This window comes from Salarias fasciatus, chromosome 7 (genome assembly GCF_902148845.1).
Source record: "Salarias fasciatus chromosome 7, fSalaFa1.1, whole genome shotgun sequence".
In the NCBI taxonomy this organism is placed as follows: domain Eukaryota; kingdom Metazoa; phylum Chordata; class Actinopteri; order Blenniiformes; family Blenniidae; genus Salarias; species Salarias fasciatus.
The window spans coordinates 4,580,291-4,599,813 of record NC_043751.1 but is presented as its reverse complement, the minus strand read 5'-3'; the positions used below and the strand labels follow the sequence as shown (position 1 = coordinate 4,599,813).

Genomic DNA, 19,523 nt, shown 5'->3' with positions numbered 1-19,523 from the left:
AGTCTAAAGTTCTCTGTAAAATGTGAACAGTTTTACAGGAACTCCAACGGAGAAGTGTGATGATGCCGCCGCCGTGCTTTACTGCAGGAACGACCAAGCATCATGGGAAATCAACTTTTTTGTGTAGGCATGAGGGAAATCGTCAAGTGTCTGTTTTTTTTGTTGCGTTTTCATGCAATCTGAACCTGATTCAAGACAGTAAATCCACAGTGAGTCTGGACTCTGCAGTGGAAAACTGGAAATAGTCCTGCACGCTCCCACACAAAGAGTTCAGCTTTTTCTGTTCATTCCAGAGAAGTTTTGTCCTCTTGTTCTTGTTTGGTCTTCCTACCTGAGGCCCTTTACTGGAAACCTCACTCAGCCAGGCAGCCCGGTGTCCTTTCCAACTTTTGGGCTATTTGGGCCACCGAGCTTAAAGTTTACGCTCATTTAGAAACCTTATATAAGCAGATGTGTTCCTCACTAAAGTGTGACCAATCCATTAATATGCTGCAGGTGGAGTCCCGTCAGCGTGCAGGCACTTCTCAAGGATAAAATCAAAGCAGATCGCAGTCTGGAACGGCAGAGCAAAACTGCTTTTTGTTTTTTTTACCAGACGTCGTTCATTTTATTAACTGTTTTGTCATTTGGAAAAAAATCTAGGATTTGTGGATTGGCTGAAAGCAATTTAATCCATTTCAAACTGAACATAATAAACCAAGGTTGCTATGAATTTTGGTGATGAACAGTCACTGAAGTTCTGGAAATCAGCGTTATGAAACTGTTGTGTAAATACTAAGGAAAGCAGTCTGATGTGTCCGACTAACTGCTTTTCCAGTTACTGATTTGGCAAACTAGGAAAACGATTAACTTGTGAAAGCCCCGTTTTTGAAGTCGATCCTTCTGTATCCGTAGAAGTATGAAGCTAATCCGCTCTAATACTTCACTGTTTGCTGTAACTTTGTTGGCGCCGAAGCTTATTTCCTTCCAGTTGACGTGTGGAGTCCGAAAGTTTCAGACTGCCGAAGTCAGCCGAGTCGCTGCTGCATGTTGTCTGAAATGTTCCCACTCAAGTCATATTGACACAAACGGAACACGGTTTGAATTAAATGCTGCGCCACAAATCCTTTTTACTTAATCGCTTTTATTTTCAGATAAATGTTCCTATTTGTCCGACCAGAGCTGACCCAACTGGTGCTGCACGAACCCTGGAGTCACTAAGTGCTGTATTTGTTCTCCATTTGGCATCATGAGCTCTTCCTGTTTCCATTCACTGATGCCCGTTTCCCTTTTTTGCCAGCTGAGATTTCCTCCCTACAATGGCTGCATGTGTCAAAGCTTTTTAACTCCACAATGTCCCCAGCAGATGTTTGGCTGCCTCACCGGCGTGCGCTTCGACAGAAACAGCCCTGGGACGCTCCAACAACTCGTTTTAGTTTAGGGGGCACAGAAGGACAAGTCCAAGCCCGAAGGAGTCGGACATGTAAAAAAAAAATATTTGCAGAAAACAAAGGAATGTTTTGACGTGATTTGGAGGCTGTAAGTCCTGCAATTTCTGGACTATAAGTCAAAGCTGTCAAAAACATAAGAAGAAAAAAATGCAGCGTTAATAATTCCAGTCCAGCAGCTGCTGTTCCAGAACAATCTGAATTTGTTCCTCAGTTCTGCCTGTTTTATCCCACAATTCTCTATTTTATTCCTCATACAAACACTTTCTGTTATTTTTTTTTTTCTAATTCCTCACAAGTTTCTCACTCTGAACTCTTTCTGCTTCTGTTTTCTCAGTTTTAGGTGAAATTCTATGAAGCAGTCATTGCGGTAATTCTGTGGCAGTGTGGCAGCATGCTGTTGTCAGACAGTGACTTCTCGTAGTCCCAGACAGTATGTGCTGTTGTATTTTGATATATAGGCTGCCTGACCAGTCAAACAACTTTTGAAAAGTGTGACTTATAGTCTGGAAAATACAGTATGAAACAGTCGTCCACCTTTTAAATATCTGCAATTATCAAACAGTCTTTTATCATCTGCATATCGCCTAATTTTATTGGTTATGTCATGAAATTAATGTTCAGAAAAACTACAAATATTTTTCGATTGCTCTCTCTGACAGGCCGGTTTTGGTCTCGTGTCTTATGTTTGACACGGCTGTTACTGCATTTTACACATTATGCTGCATATAAAGCCATTAATTTTCCTTGAAAAAAGTGTTTTATGGTGTGCCAGCCTCGGGAAACACTTACCCTGTAAACACAAGGCTTGTTCAGAGTTTGCTTCTTCATTGTGATACAACAATAATTACATTCATGGAAATGTTGAGCACAGTGGCCTATAATATAGTAGTGCTGTTTTTAATGGCTGAAAATTCACCAACAGTTTTTTAAAATAAGTACGTAAAGGGAGAGGTAACACTTTTCTACATTTCAAGACCAAAGGAAGAAAATCAGCTTCCAGGAGGAAGGGAGCATCCTCCTACAATACCGTCCTGATCAGGACAAATGTGAGTCGGAGTGCAGCACATACAGAGCTGCTGGTAAAGCTGCAGCGACCTCGGAGCTCACATGGAGGCAGAAAAGCATCAAAAAGTTCTGGAAGGTGAGTTTCGAGGATGTCTAACACGTATTGAATTTCATACTTTGAAGCTCCAATAAAAATCTAATATTCCACAGATTATTAATCCATGTTTGGAAAATTTTTTGAAGACGGAGCTTGTCAGATTTTTAAGTCTTTCTGAGTTTGTCTTTTATCCATGTGTCTTTTTTTATTTTTTTTTTTTTGCACATGAAAATGCCACCATTCAAGTATCCGTTCATTTTGAAGCCTGCCATGTTGATGAGACTTTTTCAATGTAGAAACTTCAATCGAACCTCGCCAGCCCATTGCCTGCACACCGACCTGCTCTTCAAACGCTGTGGGTCTGTTTGCATGGTGTGCACCAGGTGGTGAATGGAAAACTTCCACAGAATGTCCTAAAACATGCCGGATACTGTAGCTCCAAGGCCACCCAGAAGTCACTGAGACACTATCTCTTCAAATCATCAGAGGACACCTTGAAGACCATAAAAACCAGGTTGTTTTTGAATATGAAGGCTGCGTCCTTGGTAGACGGCTCCTCCTGCCATGAAAGCCTGGTGAAGGACGGCCCTGTTTCCAATTTCTGCCAGAGACTGTTTCCGTCATTCGTAGTGTTTGAAGGCGTGTCAGGTAAGTTATTAAGCTCGCGACTCTGAAACCTTCTTGGACTGAAACGTGAATGATGTTCAAACAAATTCTAATATGTTCAATGTTAGAATTTGGGGGTTTTTTTAACCAAAGACCTCCCTGAGATGTGTCTGGAAAGGCTTCAGTGGAAATCCTGTTGTCTTGCATGAGGTCTACAGCTATTGCTCCGTGGCATCGCTGTCCTCTGCAGGTGTGGATTTCAAGAATCACAGAAAGTCATAAACACAGGAGATCAACAACTGCCATTGCAGATCATCTCCAAAACAGTTAAGTAGCCCAATCAAGGTGCTTTCAAGAGATTTTGAATATAGGAACCCACCCACCCCATTAGGTTCGGTTTCTTCCTTGGCACTATGTAAAGAAGTTTAATTGAATTGAATGGTGAGTTGTGGAATACATACTACAACATCACAGTAATTTAGGTGAAAGTACATAATGTGAAATAATGATATTTACATTAGATGCAGAATAATTCATCACATTTGATTGGTTTCTTATCTCATTAATTAAGATTGAAGTATTGTTTCCTGTTTGTAATTTATTCTGTCAAGTGTCCATTTATTTCATTGATCACATATTAAGTTTTATATTAAATAATCAAACATGCATTTTAAAGCTCCATTAAGAGGGGAACAGATTCTTATGTTTTAAAACATTTCTTTAAAAGTAATGCAATAGTTACTTTGCTTAGTAATTAGTTACCATCAAAATATTGTAATAAATATTTTGAAGAAGTAACTAGTAACGATAACTAATTATTTTTTTAAAGGTAACGTACCCATCACTGACGGTCAGACACAAGCGTCCCCCTGCGGAGGCGCTGCCTACCTTGTTAGAGTTGTTTACCTTTTAACTTGTGGGCTCATGTTTAACGTGTGCGCCGCTCGGTGTGCAGTAAGCCCCAAAGCTCATTTCTATAATGAGCTTAACTCCAGCCGCTTTTGCTTTGATGTTGCCCCAAAGCTGTAAAATAACAGAAACTAAAAGGAAAAGCTATAAATAGCGAAGTGTAACAGCTCATACCTTGCTTTCTTATTGTGAGTGGAGTTCAGGTTCAGATGTTTACTGTTCGGTTTCGAGCGCCCCATCGGTCTCCTATGATAAATCTATTTTAGGACGTGACTGAACTGTTGGAGCGGAGTCACAGCGTGGCCCCGGTCCAGTGCCCCCATCACGCCCCTCCTCTTGCCCTCTGCCCGCCGCCACGCCGTCACGCCCAGGCTGTATCGCTGTAACAAAGAAACACCTTCTTCCTCGTCGGCGGGCTGGCGTCTGCTCTGTTGGCCGGCGTCCTGCCCGGCGGGCAGCAGGTGGAGTTGAGGAGAGAGGGGCCAGCTCCAGCTCCTGCTCCAGCAGAGAGACACAGATCCTGGACCAGAGGAGGGAGGGAGTGACTCAGAGGAGAGGGGATGAGTCAGGCGTCATGTGCTGAATTGGCACCTAACGGCCTCTGTGTCCTCAATAGTTTTTTGTCTCTGTAATACGGTGCACTGTTATGGACAAATCCTGCTACCTTCGGCTCTCAGTAAAGCTGGCTTTAGCTGTGGCCATCTGACATCCATGAAGATAATTGGTAGAATTTACGATGACATGCAAACTGATTTCATAATTTTTACAGATTTTCACAGAAATCCACCGGCTTGGGTGGGGACATTGCTTCTTCTTTGGTGCCTGGGTGGAGGTCCTCCACCTCTGCTGAGAGCTCTATCTGATTTGTTTCCTCTCTGGTTCTCCATGCTCCGCTGCATCTTTCTGTCTGTTTGTTTGTTATCACTCGGGGGGTGGTAGGTATGTCTTTCGGGACCGGGAGGGGCTTTGTTTTCAACATGTAAAGCATTTTGTGGAAAGTGCTGTATAAATAAAGGTTGATTGATTGATTTCCTGTCGTACATGGGGAGGGGGGGGGGGGGAGGGGGGGGGGGGCAGCATGTCTTTAGTTTAGAGAAGTACCAGTATTGCCATGGAGACCATCAGCAACAGCCACCAAATAGAAAGCTCAAGTATGTGCTACATCTTTTTTTTTAATTTAATGGCCAATTTTGACTTTGAGGACAAAAACATCCGCTTCACATTGCAGAGGAAACTCTTCTTCTCCTGCCTCACTTGGTTTGTTTTGACCTCATAACTCAAGCCTTGTTTACGATGATTCAATTATTCAAGAGAAATTGAATCTTTTTGCCTTTTCATTCATGAAAAGTTTCGCGTTTACGCGGCAGAAACGGTGACCGTGATGTGTTTTTTCATGTTGCACCCACAGTGGGTGCTATATTGCATCCCATCCCCTCACAGCTGCCTGCTTCTCTAAAAAGTCAACAGGCTGCCCCCCCCCTCTAATGCATGACGCGAACTTAGTATTGAACTAAAGCACACAGAGCTCTGCTTCTCATGAGCCGAGCTTTCTTTTTGAGTCACCATGAAGAGAAATTACTTTGTTCTGTGACTGAGCAGAGTAATCTATTATTCAGGTCCTGTTCGGATGATTTGAAATAAAGCATGCTGTCTGATGTAATAGTTTCTCCTCTAAAGGTCTCGGAGAACAGAGGAGAATTCAATGAGGAGGGGTTTTATTGCCGCTCTCTTGCTTTTCCTAATCGGACATAATTACTGTCAGATGCTTCTCTTGCATTCAGCAGCTCACCCATATTCTGGAGGTAAAAACAACTCAAATCTTCTTTGGAAAAGGAAAAAATAACCAAACTGCATTATATTTTTGACATTAATTTGCATGTGGCCTCAAGTATTGGTGGTCTGTCTGAAGGTCTGTGTCAAGATTAGGGTTAAAGTTTTCAAGGGAAAATGGAAAACTTACTGCGTTTTGTGTGACTGTTACCACAACAACTAAAAAGTGTTTCACGCCACAAATCCATGGAAACAGAGGAAAACAGAACTTTTTGAAAATGCTTAGACTCTGTCAAGAGAAATACAAAAGTTTGTCGTGTAAACAGGAAACTTTTCTCAAGCAAAAAAGGCAAAAACAATAAGTTTCCACTTGAGTCATTGTCATCTCAACGGGCCCGAAGCTTTAGTTGTACTGACACCGCGACCCTTGAGGCTCCATGTGAACCCCATACAAGAACTGATTGTACTAAAACAAATGTGCACGTGGCCTCGGGGCGATTCTGTTGTGAAGATTTCAAGTGGATGGACTCTGAACCTAACAATGGAAAACTATTGAGCAGACTGTGATGATGCCCCGAGATCGAGCAGATCTTCATCCTCTTCATCCCTGATGGAACATCTGCTAGCCTTTTGTCCTGCTGTGCGCTGCCACTGCTACTTTCGGTTTCTACAAAAGCATATTAATAGGGATCACTCTTCATCTGAAATTAACCTGCCAGTGTAAATATGAGAGTGTGCCAGGAGTATAACATCCATCTTCACATGACTCAAGGCAGCACAGAATCAAGCAATCTATTCCAACACAAAAAAACAACTTTAATATAATGGATAAATAACCAGCAAATGGAGATTAAAGACCATTTAGAGGTGAATATTCCCTGCTTAATTAAATGCATTTTGATTAAAAGCCAAACTCAGTCATTAAACAGACTCAACTGCTTACAATTATAAAATAAACTTGTCATTATGCCTGTGTTTCGCCATGCTCAATAAGCACATGAACGGACTTTATTGGTCTTTCTCTATGGTGTAAAATGGTGGTTGTCAAGGAAACAATACAAGTTGTTATCAGTAATCAAAAGTAATCAATGCTGGAACAAAGACCTGTGATCCACTGAAAACAGACCCACTTTTGAGTCCCAACCCGCAGGATTGGTAGAGAATCAGTCCTGTTGCTGACCAGGAGCCAGTCTGCGGTCACGGTCTGGTAATGAAATGCAATCTGTTGATATTCTCATTCAGACCTAATGAACTCATGTTGTGTTTGGGTCTGTCTGTGTGCTGGAGTGTGTCATTCACTGGTGTGTCATATCCTTCTTTATTCAGTAAGTCAACACTTTTCTTAATCACTGTGCTGAAACTTAGCAACTTTTCGCTCTTAAATCACACAAACGGCAAAGTATGTGATGAAAGCATCCGCCCTGGTTTTGTGATTACTCAGCTGGACAGAAGAAGAGAATTGCTCGCCAAGCTTAGTGAAAATAATAAAGAAAAGGAAAATGAGAGTCATCCTTCCTCTTCCTCTTCATCCTCCCTCCCCTCCACCCTCCTGATGCCCTGGAAAATCCTTGGCCTCTGTGCCCGGGACCCGGGCAACGAGGAGGAGGAAACAATGAATGGAATGTGTTTAAAAAAAAAAAAAAAGAAAAGAAAAAACTTGAGTCATCCCCACATGTCAACCTCTGGCTCAACTCCTCCTCCTCCTCATGCCTTCAGGTTTCTCACATGAACTTTCAGATTGAGAATATCAAGGAATTCCCATCAACAGAGAGTTGTGACTTTCACAAACTTTTACTGGATCACTCTTTTAAGATTAAGGACAAAAAAAAAAAAAAAATCAGTTCTCACATCAAATTAGGGATAATGTAATTCTGTGGATATATCATCACATTTAGGACCTGAAAGCAGCATTTTGAGGAGGATGAGGAGGAGGAGGAGGAGGAGGAGAAGGAGGGGATTTCCCTCTTTTTTTCCCAGTGGTTATTATCCCTGGGATGACTGCACTCAACACTTTTCAATAACCATTACAGCTTTGTACCACACATCTCTGAGCTGTCTTTTCCAAACACACATGGTTTAGAAACAATACAAATACAGTACTTGCAGCACATTTTAACACAGAAGTATCACGCCACACAGCAGTTTAATGCCAGTGAATGAAACATGGTAGATCATGGCAATCAGCAAACATTACAACTTATATAAAATTCTTAATTATGAATACTGTAACCTGTGTCTCTCTTCAGTTCTGTGACTTTTGTAACTAGTAACTATAATTACTTTTTAAAAGAAACTTGTCCAACACTGCTCAGGAAGCAGGATGATCATAACATGTGATTTGAAGTAGGATTAAGTCATATTTCTTCTTTCCCCCTTTTCAAATGAACTGACATGTCGAAGTAGACATATTTGTCATATATGTGTATAAACATGTATTTTGAGATAAATAAGTTAATTCCAGATAACTGAGTATAGAATATATAAATGAAAATTCATTAAAAAAGTATTTATTTATATTTATTTTTTCTCGGTCGATTGCACTGCGCACATAATGGCTCCGTTATTTGCACGTGTCATGTTCTGTGTGCTACTGGAATTATCAATGGAATTATCACGCATAAAGAAAACAATTTGCTAGCTGCAACCAACAAAAGTTGAGACAAACTTTTTTTTTTATCTTAAGTTTTTTATTTATGATGAATATTCTGAGGTGGAATGTTTCTGTTTTGTTTTCTCGTCCTCCGGTTCTTTTGGTGCCCCTCGTAAATTGCGCGCTCCCGCCGCTCCGTGGCCAGCCCAGTATCCCGGTGCGCGCGCTCCCGCGGCAGCCTGCTGGAAAAAAGGAGCCACGCAGAGAGAGAGAGAGAGAGAGAGAGAGAGAGAGAGAGAGAGAGAGAGAGAGAGAGAGAGAGACGGCTCCACTCCTCGCTCACTCAGGGTTTCCACCGTCTTCCTGCCCGGGACGAGCCTGTCCAAAGCGGGATTTTACTGCAGCGGGGACGCGTTCGGCGCGGAGCGGGAGGCGGAGAGCGTCCGGAAAACGGTGAGTAAAAGTTAGCGGAGCGGTTTTCTTTCCTCTCCGCTCCCCCGAAATTGAAAGTGTCTCAGCCACAAGTCTCGCCAGCTTCCCCCGGGTGAAGTTCCAGGTCGTCCTGCAGTATGGTGGAGGGAGCGGCGGGAGGGGGAACCGCGAGGCTCGCCGTTTGCGGTGAAACGTGACATTTGCGCGGAGCGGAGAAGTTTGCTCGCGCTGCCGGCCGCTGGTCGCAGGGACGCGGCGGCGGGAGCGTGCGGCTGCCGCTGTCAGAGCTCCGGAGGGAGCCCGGGGCTGGGTCACCGCTGAACAACGGCTAAAGTTAGTCAGCACGGCTCGGTGTGGAGCAGGGGGTCCCGGGGGGGGGGGGGGGTCCCAGGGTCCACCCGAGAGGGGTCACCCGCCCAGACCTGCATCTAATGTGGCCGAGGAGTGAAAACGGTCCGGCGATCGATCAACTTTCCTCTTTTTATGGCACAAATCCGACCCGATAAAGTTGTTTATACAACAACAAACACAGCAAGACTCCCTGACAAACATTCCCACACACACAAGGAGTGGATCACAAGTCAAAGCAACACTGGAACAACTGTGATTTTGAATAGTAGTAATGTTGGCCTTTTTCAGTGTAATACAGTGTATTTGATCCAATATCATAAGTTATTCTATAACAGTAGCATTAAAAATCATTTGAAGATCCAACTCAATTACAGTTGTCTAAATTATCGATCAGCTGCAATGTTATTTGGCTTTATTCCGTTCAGAATGTCCACTCTCATTATGATACTGGTGAATGTCATTTGTTCCTTCAGGCTATAAAATCTAAATAAAACAAATGATTACATAGGTGACACACTGATAATCAATACACAGGTTGAAGAAATGGGATTTTAAAAGTCTGTGATAAAATTTTTTTTTTTTTTTTTTTCAGAAAAATGCCAGCATTGTCTCTAATATGACAGACAGGTATGGAACTGCTCAGTACTAATACTCATTGTTACAATAGCAGTTTGTAATATTGTAAAAGTTTGAGCGATCCAAGGTAAACTGTTTGTAAGCATTCAAGCTGTGCAAGCTCAAAATTGCAGAAATATGAAGATGAAAGGATCAACTGGAAGAAACAGAAAAGTGTGACATTCTCTGTTCAAAACATTTCTATTGAGAGCACTTATTATTTCATAACTTGTGGCCATAGGGGCTCAAAAATCAAGCCGAAAATAGCCGAAAACAAACGGTGCTCTCTGGAACTGCAGATGCACATGATAGATGAGGAGGAGGCAGACGAATGTGAAAGCACAGAGACTCGAGAATCATCTTTCATTTATGTTCTTTGCATATCATGTTAATGCAATACTCAACACTTGATAACATGCAAGCCTACATTCACATCTGGGTCACCAAATTAGTCTAAAAAGCATGTTTTAGGGTAGTAAACCACAGGAAAATAAAAAAAAACTCATGTACACAAAGGAAGAACATGCAAAACTCTAAAGTAAGGCACCCCAACCAGCACCTGAACCAAGGATGTGAGAACTCACCACTACCCCATCGTGCCACGCTGTTTTCTACTCCTCTGCTTCTAAAATCATAAATCGCTTCTGAATTAATACTCAAAAATGACACTTTTGTGGTCAGTCCATTTATTGTTCTGACAGTTTATGAACATTTCTCCACCATACTGTTATTTTCTCTTTTATAACTATAACAGATTATTTTTCACTTCATCAAAAGCTATTTTGTTACTGTGTGATTAATGCGACGGTGTAAAGCCACTCCTACAGTTGTCACCCAGCGGTGGTTTTTCTCCTTCATCAATAATGCAGTTTACACGAGTACCATCAGCATGTGGTTGTTATGAGCTCCTAATGACTTTGAAGTGAAACTGCAGAGAACATTTCTGCCTGATATAACATATTCTAAGAATTATATCACATTGTGTGATGCTCAGTCAAGAGAGATGAGTTAAAACTGTCTGTGAATTCCCCAAAAAACTTTGTATTTTCTATCTGCATCTGTCAGTGGCTCCTTGTGATAATGTGTGAATTCCTCTACAGAGGACTCTTCATTTTATCTGCAGGTAAGTGGGTGCAGATGTCTGCTTCAGTCTTTCACACCAGTGCTGCAACACTTGCAAATAACAGGTAAAAATGGTTTTTCAAAATCGCTGAATTAATGTGCGGTTTTCTGAAATTACAAATTAATGTCACCAAAAAAATCATACTGTGCATGAGATTACAAAAAAGTATAAAACAGAGTGTAGAAAAACCTAAATAAATCCTATCGCTCTGATCATAAAAGGCTTAACAGGGGTTATGAAAAGTGCATTGTGTTTAGTTTTTTGACCTATTTTCAAGAGGCAGGCAGTGAGCAGTCGAAGCACGGTTTTAATACAGATATTGTGATTGTGCATACCGACTTAACGTTGAGCTGTAGAGCCCGTTCCATGTGTCACCTTTAAACAGGTTTAAAGGATGGGAATCCCCCCCCCTCACACCCCAACAGACGACCTGCACCGTCCCACATGATAAACCATTCTGATCAGACCTCCGCAGCGGCGCACTTCTCTTACATAAACGAGCTGCTCTACATCGACCCTCAGCCGTTTGTTTTGGAGCCGTGTTGAGGATGCGGCCTCTCTGCGGTCCTGCCTGTGAATTAACATGCTCGAACTGCAGCACGTAGCGCCGGATATCTCACACACAGCTTCTCTGAGTGGACCCGCAGGTGAGGTCTTAATTCCTTCTTTAATGAGCTCCACTTTGTGCACTCATGTGGGACCGCGTGCCGCCGTCCTCGCTTCTTGTTTTCACTTGCTCAATCCTGCTGTTGTGATTACCGCTCGCAGGTTGACAGTGTCAACAGAGCCCAGCGCCCGACATTGTTACTTCTTCACCTGCTTCAAGCAGGCCGGCTGGGGGGGGGGGGGGGGGGGGGGGGGGGGATTTGCAGAGATTTCGGATCCCTGATAAGTGCCCTGCGGATGTGCATCCCCCTGAAGTCCGCGGGACAAATATTAGTTGGAATACTTCCTAGATTTCCGAGCTGGAGACATACCTGACATTCTTTCAGGAGAGCAGTGGGAGGACTCGTGATTCACAGCGTGAGGAAGTTATGCAGATAAAGTCTGATGGCTCTGGCAAATGAGCTGAAATGATTCAAGTATTTTGACTTTTGTCCTTCCTTGGGAATTGTCAAAAGCAGGTCAGTGGTCCTTTTGCCTTTTGTGTTTGCTGCAGGTGGTCAGCAGATGACATGAATGTGACATATATTACCTTTTCCGTGACAATCGGCTCCTTCTGCGAATGTCATGGATGACGTATCGGCCCGGAGGCCTGCCATGGAACTGCAGGGCTCAGAACATGCTGCTTGCTGATCTGGATGAAACTTGTTTGTGTTTTTTCAGAAAGATCAGTGAACCAGAAGTGTACCTGATCTGGTTGCTGAGTGGGTGTCAGCGGCAGCTGTCGACGAAACCGAGTCTGGTCTCTTAATTAAAGTTAGACGATGCACTGGAATGTGTGCAACAGTTAAACATGTTTCAAAAACTAATGATTCACTTCTTTAGCTTAGACATGCACACGTTGTCTGATCACCTTACTGTTAGAAAACTGCTGTCTGTTCAGTCTGGCGGGGGGTGGGGGGTAGTGTGTGATGGGGGCTACAGGGCAGAAGCAGTCTGGTGCGTAAAGCACAAAATAAGTTAAATATTTCAACTATCAAGGGCATGGATGGTTAATCATTTAGCCAATCGTTCATATCTCCAGTGCTAAAACACATTAAATATCAAATATCAAACTTCCCGTTGTTTGTCTTAAAGGTGATCTTGAAAAAGGTCCAGTATTCAGTCTTGACTGGTCAAACGCAACCAATGAATCAGTTTGTCTCAGGCAGAGCTCGGCCTGCTGGTCATGTACTGATTGTGTTTCACTATTCTTCATTTCACTGTTAATCACTGTTTATTTAGGATGTTTATTGTTTCTTTCTGTTTATTTTTATGGAAAAGTGCAATTTTTCTACATTTGGCTGAAATTTGCAACCTTCAGAACATCTATTACTGCCGATGAGCTTGTGTTAGGAGCGAGTCTTAAACTATTTCCATCAGCTTTGATGCACAACATGATATTGGTAGCTCACAAACCTTTTCTCTGTAGATAAATACGTGATTTCTTCCCTGACAGAAAGCATGTGTATGTCTAAACCCCAGAAGAGATCTGTGGAGGAAGTGTCACATGACCGGCCCGACCCCTGACCTCTCCACGTTTTCCCTGAGCCGGGGATCAGTTGAGGTAACAGGTGTGACCTGAATGTCACAAACACACTCAAACGGGGCCTGGTGTCAGGACAGCAGTCAAGATAGCGGGTTAATCACCGTGTTTTGATTTATCTTTGCCCCACAAATGTGTCATGGGAGTCAGGATTTCAGTAAACAAATGTAATTTAGGGTCAGCCCATTAGTCATGTGATCGCATAGTTACCCCGGAAACAACCCGTGGCAGATTGTCGAAGGTCAGCGGAGCCCGATGAAGTGCAGCACGGGCTGGGAGCCATCTCTAAAAAGTTCAGCTCTCCTCGCAATCAAGACAGAGCCGGAGCCCAGCCATGTTTTGTCTCGGGAACTGCGGTCTTGACATAATTCATCCTGGCAGCTGCAGGTCGTGGCTTACACCGAGTACATTATACAGCGATCAGGCAACAACATTGCACCTACCAAAAAGTCAGGGTAATGTCATGTGAGTCATCCAGGTGGGAAGACGTCAGGACAAATTAAAATGAACCGCAGGCCTGCAGGAGTCCTCCGCATGTGTTGTGAAATATCTCCAGCACATTAGTGGTTTCAAATTAAATTCTGTGATAACATAATGAATGTTGTGGCCCAGGATGGTCACCACACTGCCAAAAGCAGAAATCTGACCACAAAAGTCACAACAGCAGAGAACTGGCAACAGGCTGTTAAAGTTATGCAAGAAGTTTATTAGTGGTTTCAATAGTAAGTGAACCAGAGGACTGCATGACAGGTTGCCAAGTGATATTTGAAAAGAAATCTTATATCTCAGTGTTTCTGTCAGAATTCCTCTCAAAGTTTCCTTTTCGAAACAGTCAGTCTGTCAGCAAAAACAATCCACTGTAAGTTTTCGTTTGTGTTGTGACTTTTGTATTTGTGTTGTGGTTTTTGTGTCGGGGTGACCCATGACACAGCTTGTAGACAGATAAAGCCACAGGCACTTTCAATTCAGTTTGAGACGCCTCACCAGTGCCACTTCTGTTAAGCGCTCTCACTGTCAGTGCAGCTTAACAGTAGACGATGAAGGAGTGGATCGGAGCAGCATTCAGATCTCGTATCAAGCCGGAGGGGTCGTGCTCTTGTCTGGTTTTGCTTCGTGTGTGCGAGACACTCAAGATTTCTTTCTTAGGATTGGTGCAGGTGATTATTTCTCCACTCAGAAGTTGAACAGCTTTAGTCAACTTGGCAAAACTTAGTTCTCAGTCAATATTTGAGATATTATTTAGATCATTCGTACATATTAGTTTCTACTAATACTTACTGCAATGGTTTTATTTTCCATGTGGCCAATCCATTTATTTTGTCTTCACAGTATTTGTTTGACCGTGCAAGGAATGTTGACTTTGCGAATACTTGTGATTATCTGGGAAACTCAAGGCTAAGCCCCTGCCGATAAGCTGTTAGTTAGGCGCTGACCTTGGAAGTGGGAGTCTAATGAGCTGTTAATGCAGCGGAGGCGATTATTTAGCCACGGCGCATTTGAAACGTTCATTAATCAACAGCGGTTCGAGCTCGGAGTGGAAATGCTCATATCTGACCGACTGTAATTCCAGTGTGAGGGAACCGATGTGTGGCAGGATTAGTTGGAAACAAAGTTTGGCCTCTCATTACTTCAGCAACCCTCTGTGTTGCAGTTGGTTGGACGTGCATACAGACGAGGACCCAGAGCAGAGGTGATGGCTCTTAATGACTGGATGTCACTTCTAAGTCCTTGTCAAACTTCGTCCTTTCACCAAAGCGCGTGATTTAAAAGAGCGTCTGCTCCTCACAGGGCAGGCAGAGTTCAGCTATTCAGCACATCCCAAACCCATTTAATGGGCCAAAGCTGCTCAGCCCGGTGATTTAATGATGTCAGATATTCTCCTCTGGAACTGGATCGTGGGAGTGGGATGGTCGGCTCCTGCCCTCGCTGTCGTCCTGTGGGGTCCATAAAGCAGAACCGGGGCCAGCGGTGACGCAAGGCCTCTTCACGGTTGACATACTCCAGACGTATTACCTGTATGTCTGCCTGTAAAAAGCACTGCGATGACTTGCTTTATCGCAGATTAATGTGGGCCCTGTTGGAGATGACATTAGCTGCTGCGTTTGGCCGTCAGTGGAAAGCGAACTGTTGGCGCACGTCTGAGTCGGACTAGATTTACTGTCCTCAAACCTGCTATCAACCCCACTCATGCAGAATATATTTAACTCTTGACAAAGTTAGCTGATTTACTTTACCCGGACTTGGCCTAAATGTATTCCTTATTGGAGCCTTGAAAAGCAGTTTCTGTGCACGGCCATTCAAACGCAGCACCTACGGCCCGGCCTGCAGTGGACTCCCTGACCCTGAAACCAGAGGCTGCATGTGAAGACTCCTACAGGGGTTCGTTCCAGCTGCAGAGCATTCCAGGCCTCATAGGTTCTGTTATTTCTCTGACTCCCAGGAAAGATCACAAGTTGCCGTCTCTTGAACTGCTCACGGTATCCCAAGTACTTATTGCTGCAACAAATCTGAAGAGGCAGGAGTTTTTTCCGGACGACCGACAAAGAATATTTGCTTTGCTTAATATTTATGGATTCTTGACTACGAAGAGCAAAGATTATATACATTTTTTAAGTGTTTCCATTATGTTCATTTGATGCTTTTTCTAAATCGGTTATTTGCTGAGTGATGGATATTGTCCTGTAGGGGACAGGTAGGCTGTAAAGACTGCATGGTTGGTGGTTGGAGGGTCTGGCTGCGGTATGTCATTGGGGAATCACTGATCTGGACTTCTCTTTGATTTTGGTAGCGTAAATAAGAGTTCTGAGAGAGGCACATGTAGCATTGAGCAATCCGGCAGGGGAGCCGGGAGTGCGTCCCTTCAATGAAAACAACGATCCATTAGGTGACCTACTTGTAGCTGCTGTAAATTTTATCCCTGCTGCAGGCGAGAAGGTCAGCACTCTTATCTTGGCCGACACTCTTCAATGTTCTGCGAGGTGCAAAGCAGAAGTCCACTGTGGACTTAGCCCTGTTAAGTGGCTTCATTGCTCCATGAGCTAAACCGAGTAGTGAAAGTCTGCTTCGGGATTTTTGGTCCTATTAACTTGACCTTTGGGTCCTTATTGGATTTTTTGGCACAGGGTATAGAAAACTAGGCTGCTAGGAATACCAGTGAATGCTCTCCAGGGTGTTCTTGGGATGGATAATGTGCGCTCGTTCTGCTTATACTGCCATGTTATCGTTTTCCTGGGACAGGACAGCACAGAGTACTCGCTTTTAGAAAATGTTTAAAAATGAGGAAAGTATGATGGAGAAAATGAGACCTAAGGCAAAAAGTCTGGTTCTTGTGGTGGTTTTGAGTCACTTGACAACACTGAGGAAAAATATGAGTGGTTCAATGACAACACACTCCAGCAACAATGAGGCCAAATCATACTCCCACAGAAAACTGACTAATGCTTTAGAAACAAAAATCTTCACACGCCCAGTCCAGTTAATAATTTATCCTAGCTGTGGCTAGGAATTCACCAAAACCAGACTTTCATGCTACGGCTTTAGCATGTCTGTTCATGCTTAACCTCAAATCTGTAAGAACAACAGCTGGCAGGAAATGTGCAGCATACTGGTGTCATTTTGTTTTGTCAGAAGACTGTTTTCTGTTTTTGTTTAATGAATTCTGCCACCAATAATCAGCGGAGATCAAATACCATAGATGTATTTACGATTGGATGCACAGGATTCCTGGAGTCTTGGACCATTTTATGAATTTACTTTGCCAATTTCAATGTCACCATTCCCCCGAGGGAAATATTCTCATTTTTTGTCTTGGTTGTGTAAAGAAAAGACAGGTATTGTGTTTTTACACGACCTTTGTCCAATAGATTCCTGTTTTCTGTCCTCTGAACTGTAAACTACACAAAGCTAACTGGCTAACTAACTAACTCGCTGAACCATAACTGTTTTCATTTCAGTAAAGTTTCCCGGTCGGCCAGCAATGTTTCAAATGCCAGAAATGCTGAAAACACTGCTCTTTGCATGCCAGGCCACAACGTTTTGCTGTGTTTTTGTAATACAACCACGCACACATATACACTTAGAACAGGACGATATAAACAGTCAAGCTTTATTTGTTTGTCACATAGGCTCCCTGAGTATCTGGTGTATGTAAAAAAAAAAAAAAAAAAAACGTATTCACATCTGATCCAGATGATAATGTCATAAGTACTATATATTCTTTGTTGAAGTGTTGCTAAATTCTAAAGAGAGCGGAGCACAAACACATGGGGGGAATAAATTTACAGCAACCACAGTTTTCAAAACTTCTAAAGCAGTTGTCATAGAAACAAAGATCCGAAACACAACGAAAGTTCGTTTTCACTTTAAGACATTGTCGCGTCAAAGGGGCTGGGATTGCAAGGAAATGCGCTCTGTCTTGCACCATCTTATAAAATCAGGGGCCTCACAATAAAACAAACGGGCATATTCCCAGGTCTGCTGTTTTTCATTGACATTTGCAAATCTAAGCTTGACGGTATCTGAGCAGGAAAGACTTCGGGCCCCTTGAGGGGATCCCGGGCCCCAGGGAACCACTGATTTGAGCGAACTGGAAGTCTTCTCGCAGTGTTTTGGCCTGTGAAGAAATGATGAAACTGAAGCATCATAGCAAATGTTTTTACACGCAAAGGATAATATCTTTGCTAGTTTTGCAATAACAAGGTTATCCTTCTCACCATTCGGCTGCCTCGTTGCTTTATTGGCAATCACACTTGCATAACTGTGATTGCCCATGGGTGTGTTGCTCTTCAAAGGGGTTCTGGAACATTGCTGTCTTCAGGCAACTGAAAGTAATTGCAGGACTGCAGCGCGAGAATCTAGGCTTTAATTGAATCTTGTAAATTACCATTTGACATATTTAAAACTCATCAGTTTGATGCTATTATGTAGCTACATGCAAAACATGCATTAGCTTTAGTATGTAATACACATGAGGAGCATGCAGCTTCATGCTAAACCACATGAAAGCTCATCTAGCGTTTTAGTAGAATGTGTGCTTCTTTTACTAAAGTATTCTAATTAATTTCAGTTTAAAAACACTCTGTAATTTGTGTTATCGAAGCTGTTTGGATATTGTTCTGCTGTAATTGTACCAGCTGGTGTCAAATGTGTTGCGTTCGTGTGTCTGATTGTCTCATTTTTATATCCATAACTGGAATCATTAGCTTTGTTGACATTGCCATTTTTTCTTCAGTTTTGGTGAAATCATTGGAAAGTTTTTGCCTTGTGATGTTGCTCCATTGGCATGCTCACACGGTTGCACATCCAGTCTTACCCAGAAGCCCATTGCTATTGAAGATGGATTTGTGAGCTCAGCCAAGTGAACGCGTTGCATTTCTTTTGAAACATTTGAAACTTCTTTTCAAACAGTGAAGTAACGTTGCCCTTGTTAGGAATCTGTGGCATCATGTGGTCACGATACGTTACAGAGACCAGCAGTATAAAATGTCTTCACGGTTATTTCTGTCCATGTAATCACAGCTATTGTGTGTGTAATGGAGTCACAAGAAACAGCTGAATGTATTTAAATGGGTTTAAAATCTGTTGTGTGTCAATCCGTAATGGAGCTCATACCTAAAAAGAAAGAAAAAAAAAAATATCGGCAAAAATTGTACCGTTGACATGGCAGAGGAAGTGTTGTGTCGTCACATGCACTTGGGGCCACCCAGCACGTGTGCACACCTGCACATGCACACATCTCCGACTCTGTCATCATGCATTTCTGGGACAGGTGGAGAAAAATCCCCTGCACCAGCAGCGCTCCTCAGTGCAGCCGTTTGATCTTGGGGAGCGTTGGCACCAGCGTGGTCTCATGGCTAACGCCGCAGCGGGTTCGCTGACTGATACCGCGCCTTTTGCATCAGATTAATGTTGCTGGATAGAGTTACAGAACCCCTACTGACAAAGCGCTCCCCCCTCTCCCTGTTGTTGTGAATGTCTGCATGTGCTCTCTCATCTTAGCCGCCTCTGTGCTCAATTAAAGTCCATATATGGAAGGATAATCTCTGGGAAGATCGATCTGTGGTGATGCATTTGCACAAGTATTTGTTTGAGTTAGGAAAAGGGCTCCGCGAGTGCTTGTAGGCTGCATCCGTGCCAACAACCCGTGGGCCAGCTGAAATGCGTTCGGAGCTCTCTGGACCAAGTTTTAACCTCACTAACCCTCCCAGACGCACTCTGGCCGTGCTTCTTAAAAATAAGCCGCTACGCGTTGTGCTGAAATCTCTCCAGCATATCTGGCCGCTGCAGGACTTGTTTACAGTGGTGCTATCAGAGATCATTTAAATACGCCAGCGCTTTGCTGCACCCCTATTGTTCGCGCTGTAGAACTCTTGCGGGTGGGTAGCCTGAGCCTGCACACTTCCTGCTAT

The 19,523-nt window shown here is 43.2% G+C and overlaps 1 protein-coding gene across 2 annotated transcripts in view; it reads left to right on the top strand.

The window, feature by feature from the left end:
- The first annotated feature begins 8,760 nt into the window (after positions 1 to 8,760).
- The window catches only part of peak1 (pseudopodium-enriched atypical kinase 1), a 104,348-nt gene continuing 93,585 nt past the window's right edge, over positions 8,761 to 19,523 (top strand). Inside the window, exon 1 of one of the 2 annotated variants that reach the window (XM_030096611.1) lies at positions 8,761 to 8,860. The gene's annotated coding sequence lies outside the window, so the exon portion shown is untranslated. Of the gene's footprint in view, positions 8,861 to 13,033; positions 13,138 to 19,523 lie in introns of those variants that run through there. The other variant, XM_030096612.1, reaches the window with a different exon arrangement.